Here is a 7,220-nt window from a genome sequence, read left to right as displayed (position 1 = left end):
CCGCGGGGGGGCCCCGCCGCCCGCTCCGGCGCCTCCGCGCTCCCTCCGCCCCCCGGGCCGAGGGGCAGGGGCCCCCTCCCCGATTCCCGGTGGAGGCGGCGAGGGGGGAATGGATGCGGCGCCCCCCCCCCCAAGCGGGGCCCTGCCCTTCAGAGGGGGCTGCGGTGGCGGCGGGGGTGGGGGGTGGGGGGGTGCTCCCGCGCGGCCGGCCCGGGGGGGCCTGTTGCGCCCCGGAGGCTGCCGCCCGGTTCGGCTCGGCTCGGCCGGGGAGGCGGCGAGGGCTGCTCCGGGGCTTCGGCGGGGAAGCGCCGCCGCCCGGGCTTTTATAGGGCTGGGAGCGAGCGGCGGGGTTACAGGAGCCGGCGCCGCCCCGCCGGGGGGCCGGGGACCCCCCGCCCCAGCGCCCGGCCCCACGGCCCCCCGCTGCCGCCGGCACCCCCCGCTGCTGCCCTCCCTCCCACCCTCCCCGCCGCGCTCCTCCATCCCCGCATCCCTCCCTCCATCCTCCCAGCCATCCACCCCCCCATCACACCCATCCGTCCGTCGGTCCGTCCGTCCGTCCCTCCATCCCTTCCGCTCCCCCTCCAGCCCCCGCGGCAGCCCCCAGCCGCCGGCTCACCTCCCCGCGGGGCGCGGCGTGCAGCGAGGCTCGGGGGGCTCTGTGTCAGTGCGGAGGGAGCCCCGGACACCCCAGCTCCGCTTCGCGCCGGAGGGGAAATGCAGCCCAGAGCTGCCTGCGGATCTGGAGCCAGCTCTTGGCAGAGGCTCGAGCAGATCCCATCCCTCCCTGGCTCGCAATCCCTCGCTCACAGAGAGGTCAGGAGAGACCGACCCTAGGTGCGGATCGGCGGCTGACAGGGAGCCCGGCAGCACCAGTCAGCCCCGGCCCTTCCCTCCCACGACCCCCTCCCCGAGCACCCCTCTGCCCTGCTTCGGCTCCCGCATGAAATTTGTCCCTTCCCCAGAGCTGTGCCCATGGGTGCTGGGACTGGGCACAGCGCAGGACGCAGGGCATCACCCACCCCAGCCCCCAGGCCCTTCCCCTAAGCCCCCTCGCTGGGGGCTCTTCCAGCCCCGGGGGCTGGTGAAGCTCAGCTCCTTCTCCTGGGACTGGGGAGGAGGTGAAGAGGGACAAGCCTGTCACCAAGGCGAAGACCCCAGGGACCTGTCAGCGGTGTTTACTCCAGCACTGGCACTGCTGGTGTTGGGGGGGGTGGGGGGGTGGAGGCGGAGGGGGTTGCAGGTGGGTGCTTTGGGGTTATAAGTGGGATCAGAGCCCAACACAGGCTTGGTCTGGGGGGGGAGGGGGGGGAGCAGAGGACACGACTGAGCAATGGGTCAGCACCTGGGTAAGGGAGTCCTCAGTGCAGAATGAGGGGACAGCGAGTGGGGAACGCTGCCCCACTCCCGCACCAATCTGCACCTTCCTGGGCTCTGCAGAGGGTCCCCACGGGGTCCTGAGCCCCCTCCTCACCCCCTGCCCAGGTTTGTCCCCTCGGTGACATGATCACCCCCATGCCGGGGGTGCTGGGGCAGACACTCCACCCAAAAGGCATGAGAGACATCAGAGCCGCGCTTAAAATCTTACCACCAAGAAAGCCCTGCTCCAACTGTAGCTGCAACTCGACAGCTTCCAGGGCCGGATCCTGAGCGGGTGGAGGCTGGCACGGCTCCACACCCAAACCACCCGGGGCTGCACCAGCAGGGGAGCACAGAGCCCGAGGGAAAGCCGTGCTGGAAAAATCGAGCCTTGCATCACCGGCCAGGCATCACAGCTCGACTCCTCATCATCAGTAATGTGAGTTTGGCCAGGAGGAAGAAATGCTGCGACCTGATGCTAATATTTTATACAGTGCCTTTCATCCCAAGAGATCACCGTGCACCCAAGCACGGCCGCTCCTGGGGTGGGAGGGGGTGGCCAGGCAGACAAATGGGTTGTATCTGGGGAAGGAAAGGATCTTTTAGCCAGCAACACCCGCCCAAAGCTGTCTGCTCTCTAAATATGCCTTCAGATTTTTAATGTCCATGAAAAAAAAAAAAAAGGAGGGAGAGAGAAAAAATAGCAAGAGTTTGATGAATAAGGGTCTTTTTGGAGAGAGAGGGAGTCACTTCTGCAGGGACCTCCTTCGTCCCCACTGCAAGGCTGACAGACAACCTCTGGGTAAGGGATGGATCAGTAGGATCTGGCAGATTTCATGGAGGATCAGCACCAACCTGAAAAGCCAGAGCCCTTGGGTGGGTCCCAAGGATGAGGTATGGGGTTCCCAGGTTCCCCCCACTGGTCTCTGCACTGTCACAGGGCCCACAGCCCAGTGGAAGTGGCACATCCCCAGCTTGGCACACAGAGACTGGCATGACAGCCTGTGGGGTGCTTGGAGGGCTGCATGACCTGAAGGAGAGGACAGGGAGATGCTGGGAACATGTGGCAGCTCTGCCCATGGAGGGGCAGAGGAGGTAGGGGAACTGCATCTCAGTTTAGGGAGACAATCCAGCTTTGGGGTAGAGATGGACAAACCAACCACACCATGTATTTCAAGGCTAGGATCCTATTACTAGAAAAACATGTTGACAGCAGACTACAGTTGCCCCAAGGTCTCTGCCTTCTTCCCTTCGTGCTTTTGGCGGGGCAGGCCAGCTTCTGGGCAGGGGGCGGTGGCACCCACAGCAGCACCCCAGGGTGCTGCTGGCACAGAGCAGCTCCCCAGGGTGCGAGCCCACGCAACCTTTCAAGATGCTCTCTCGGAAGGGGGTTTTCGCAGGGAACCTATCGCAGGCTGTGAGCAAGGCACGTCTCTGCCGTGCACCTCTGTCGGGGTGAATTTTTCAGCTCCGCTTGCTCCTCGCCGGCCGGGCACGGACAGCGGGGGTGCGCTCCCTTGGGAGAGCAGGTTGCGCACCCCGAGTTTGCCTCCCCGTCCCCCCGCCACCTCTGCCTCGGGGGGGACACGGCTCGTTCCCGGCCCCAGGCCCCCCCCCGGTCCCCGCGCCGCTGTGACACAAGTGCCACCTGGCGGGGCTGCCGCGCAGGGAAAGCGGGCGGCGGAGGGCGGCTGCGGCCGGCGGCGGATCTGGCTCCATCCGTGGCGTCGCTGATGCAATTTTGCTCCGCCAAAGCAATTTCGGGGCTGGAGGAGGCTGGGGCTGGAGCGGGAGCAGCAGAGGTGCTCCAGTCGCCTTCGTCTGCCGTTTGGATGGCTGCGAGCAGCTCCTGGCCGCGTGCCGTGCCTCGGTTTCCCAGTCTGCAAGAGCCGGCATCACAGCTATGGATTTCTTCCAGCGCCACTTGGAGACCCACGGCGGGACTCTACTCATTCACAGGAGCACCCCTGCACTGTGTCTGTACCCACCCCATGTCCACACTCCAGTCCAGGGACGTTTTGAGGTGGGACACCCAGAAATCACCCCCTGATCCAGTGGCACCATCCTCTGCCTCCTGCCAGGCTCTGTGCCTCACTGTCACAGGGAATCTGTAATAGTGTTTTCTTTTAAGTACACATGTGGCTCAAATTTACCATGTTTCTCCAGGGCTTTTTTCCAGCCCCGTGTGGGCCAGAATCACCCTTTGCAATTTGTTTCAGGAAGGTTTTGCGTGGAGCCCCCGCACCAGAAGCTGAATGTTTCTGCCCCCAGCTCACTTTCAGCCCTGGGACTCCCCAGAGTGAACAAAGCTGAAGCCTGCACCACTCTCACCCTCCTGGCCTGAGGCTTTTCCATGGCAGCAGCTCACCCTGCCCATGCAGTAACTGCAATCCCAAAGATGCATCATCACCTGCTGCTGGTTTTTTTTCTTTTTTTTTTCTGGGTTTGATTTTGCAGATAGCTGCAATATTTCCCTGCCTGAGTGAGAAGGGGATAAATCAAAATTACTCCCTTTCTGTACTGTGGGGTGACCTGGGGACAAGGCCCTCATGCCAGCCAACCACTGCTCACACACAGTCCAGCAGTGGGAACATGTGTCCCCTCCCTGTGTCCCAGGTCTGAGCCTCTTCCAAGTCCATAATCACGCAGCACACACTGCAGAGTGAGCACAGGTTCAGGCTGAGGCCTGACAGCTCAGCACAGCAGTGTGCAGCCACAAGTGGGTACCGCAGGGCCTCGGACATCACCCTGAGCTGGATGTGATGGGCTCTGCACCCGTACTCCTTCATCCCTCTCTGCTCTGCCTCACTGGGGATGTCTCTGGGGCTGGGGAGGAGCTGGGAGCATCTCCATCCCTGCTCCCACAGACGGGGCTGTGCTGGGGCCAGAGCTGTCCTCTGTGTCCCATTGTCCTGGCCATTGCCCTGCAGGATGTGCTGCCCCAGAGCCTGGTCCTGGAGGGACCTGTGTGCCTCCTCCTGCCTCCGCCATGGGCAGTGCTGCTCCTCCAGCCCCCAGTGCAGGTCCTCACCCCAATGCTGCACCAACATCTCCAGACAATGCAGCACTGGAGATGCTCAGAAAACCCGACCTGCTCCTATGCGGCTGCCACTGCAGAGGGGACGAGCACAGTTCACAGCAGTGAAGTATCCTGATGGCATCCCCACTGCTGGCACATCTCTGCTGGTCCCAACCAGCCTCTATTCTTTTACCTCTCTCCATGGCTAGGGAAGCCAAAGAAGCTACAAAAGATGCAAGAGAAGGGAAGCTTCCCATCAAGCTTGTTACTAAGCTGATACCCAGCAGCTGAAGCCATTTGGGTCTGCTGGAAAGCTCCAGTCCTTCTCCAAGGTGGCTCTCCACACTCCCAGCACCTGCAGTGCTCTGAATGAGACATCAGCAATGTTAGCAGGGCATTGGAAGAGGAACGTATGTCTTACCAGTGTATGTGCCCCATAATGCTAGTGTGTACTGGTTGAGCTGGTCCAGTACGGAAGATCACCTCTGTGATGCTCCTGGAGAGCCTGTGGGCAGCTATGCCCAGAGTGGGCTCCTTGCAGGGGCTGATGGAGGCACAGGAAGGGGATCAGAGAGGAGAAGGGGAGCCAGAAGGACAATATGGGTGGCTGGACAGGACAGGGAAGGACAGAGACATCTATGTCCATGGGTGCTGGCAGCCCTGGAGCCCATTGCTTTAGCCCTTTGCAACCCCAAACCTCAGAGAGACCCCAAAGCCCACCCCAAGAAAGGAAACAGGCAAAGAGACTTGGTAAGAAGAGACTTTTAATCGGACTCCATTACGGCTCTTACAGGGTTTCTCTCGACTGCCAAGGAGTCCGGCCAGCACGGCACGCGTGTTAAATACACTGGCTACGAGGATACATGGGAGGAGTTTCTACCAGATCTGTGCTTTTACCTGTACAGAAGGGCTTTGCCAGCCTTGTGCTTACCCACAGGGGAACCGGCCACAACCCGTGTGCTGCCATGTCTCTGCCCAGGCTGGGCTGTGTCCCCTGGGGCTGGCAGTGCCACCGAGGCCACCCGGCCCTGCCACCTGTGCCCCATTCCTGCTGGCAAGACCCAGGCTCAGGGGAGGACAGGGACAGGAGGGAGGCAGGGGGAGCAGCTCCCAGGAGGAGCTGGGCTTTAATGTGAGCTGCCAGGGTCTGTGTGGGGGCAGGAGGGTAAGCCCCTCTCCCCCAGTCAGGACTTCAACCCCTCCTGATTCAGCCAGCATCTCCTGTCGAGGACACTGTCCCCTTCTGAGCAGCAGGATCCAGGCTGGGAACCAGGCAGGGAGTGAGAGGAGGGGGCAGGAATATCAGCAGCGGTTCCCCCCTCCTGCTCTGACTGCCTGGATGAAAACTGAAAAGTGCCTGTGCTCACAACTAGCAGCTATTCCCTGTGCCTCTGAGGGGGAAAAAAATAAAAGTGGTTGCCAGAGCTAAAAGTCACTGGGTTTGGCCCGATCCACAGCCCCGGGACCCCAAGAAGGTGCGTGGAGGGGAGAGCCGGCCCTGGCAGGTGGGAGAAAGCCCCACCGCAGGCTCCAAAAGTGGCCAAGAACAGCAAGAAGTGACCCCAAACAAAACACATACGCACACACCTACACGCGCACACCCCCACGCACAGCATCTACGGACGAACATGCGCACGCTCACACGGCCACGACACGGATCACCTAAAACTTACCCCCCCACAGACCCCTGTGCCTAACACCAAGCAAATACCACACAGAAATACAGTACTTCCACAGATAAAAAGAAAGGCTTCCTCCCCCCTCCTCCTCTCTGCGGGGTCCCCATGCTAGGGGACCCCCTGGGGCTGGGGAGGGGCACGGGGGGAGGGATGGCCACCCACCACGCACAAGAAATGAAAAGGTAAAAATATGTCTGATATACAGTGAGAATTGATCTGTACAGCACTGGGAATGAAAATAGGTCATGGGCCACTTTGGAATACATTTTGTCATTTAACATCATTTACAGTGACATTTACAGAATAAATATACAATAGAAATAGAGAATCTCTAGGTTATTATTCCATCTCCTCTCTCTGTATATATTTTATATATATATAATATAGCTTTTTGTTACCTTCTTATTGACTTTGCCTCTTATTGGCGCTGCAAGAAGAGGGGAGGAAAGTAAATGCCTCCCTGGCTGGTTTGGGAATAGTGATGGGAGAGATGGCGGGCCGGATCCTTCCCCCCAGGGTTTGAGGAGCATAGTGCCATGGGAACAGATGGAACCACATGCGTTGGCTGCGGGAGGCGTCCTGCCCCGGTAACTCCATGGGAGCTGCAGTGGGAATCCCCTGGGCTCAGGGGCGAGTCTGACTTGCATTGGGAAGGTGACATTTTGCAATGATTTGGTTCATCCTCTGTTCTGCTGGTCAGGAGGAGGAAATCAGGGACAGAGGGAGAAATAAGAGATGGGAGGGAACATCTTGCCTGGTGTTGGGGGGAAATGCATAGGTTTTGTGCTTCTCCCATTCAGAGGTGGTGCAGTGGGGATATTTCTGTGTTCTTCTGTAGGGGCAGGAGAGAAAGACCAAACTCACTGTGGAGAGGATGGTGAAGAGGCTGGATGAGAGATGAGAGCATGGCTGATCCTGGGGATGGTGCTTCTCAGAGCCATCAGCAAAGGCTGAGCTGCTTTGGTTCAATCCATGCCTCCATTTCCACCTGGAAAAATGGCTAACGAAGGTCCTGTGCTAATCTCCCAGACAGAGCCCCCAAGCCACCAGCTGAGCTCATGACAAAAAGGAGAAGGACTATAAATAAAGGATTACAACCCACAAGAGAAACGTCACTGTGGGGGACGTTGTGCACCCTGGGGTGCCAGGAGAAGTCAAGGACG

This window comes from Cygnus atratus, chromosome 24, assembly GCF_013377495.2.
Source record: "Cygnus atratus isolate AKBS03 ecotype Queensland, Australia chromosome 24, CAtr_DNAZoo_HiC_assembly, whole genome shotgun sequence".
Lineage (NCBI taxonomy): Eukaryota > Metazoa > Chordata > Aves > Anseriformes > Anatidae > Cygnus > Cygnus atratus.
The sequence above is the reverse complement of the archived record's forward strand: the minus strand, read 5'-3'. Positions refer to the sequence as shown.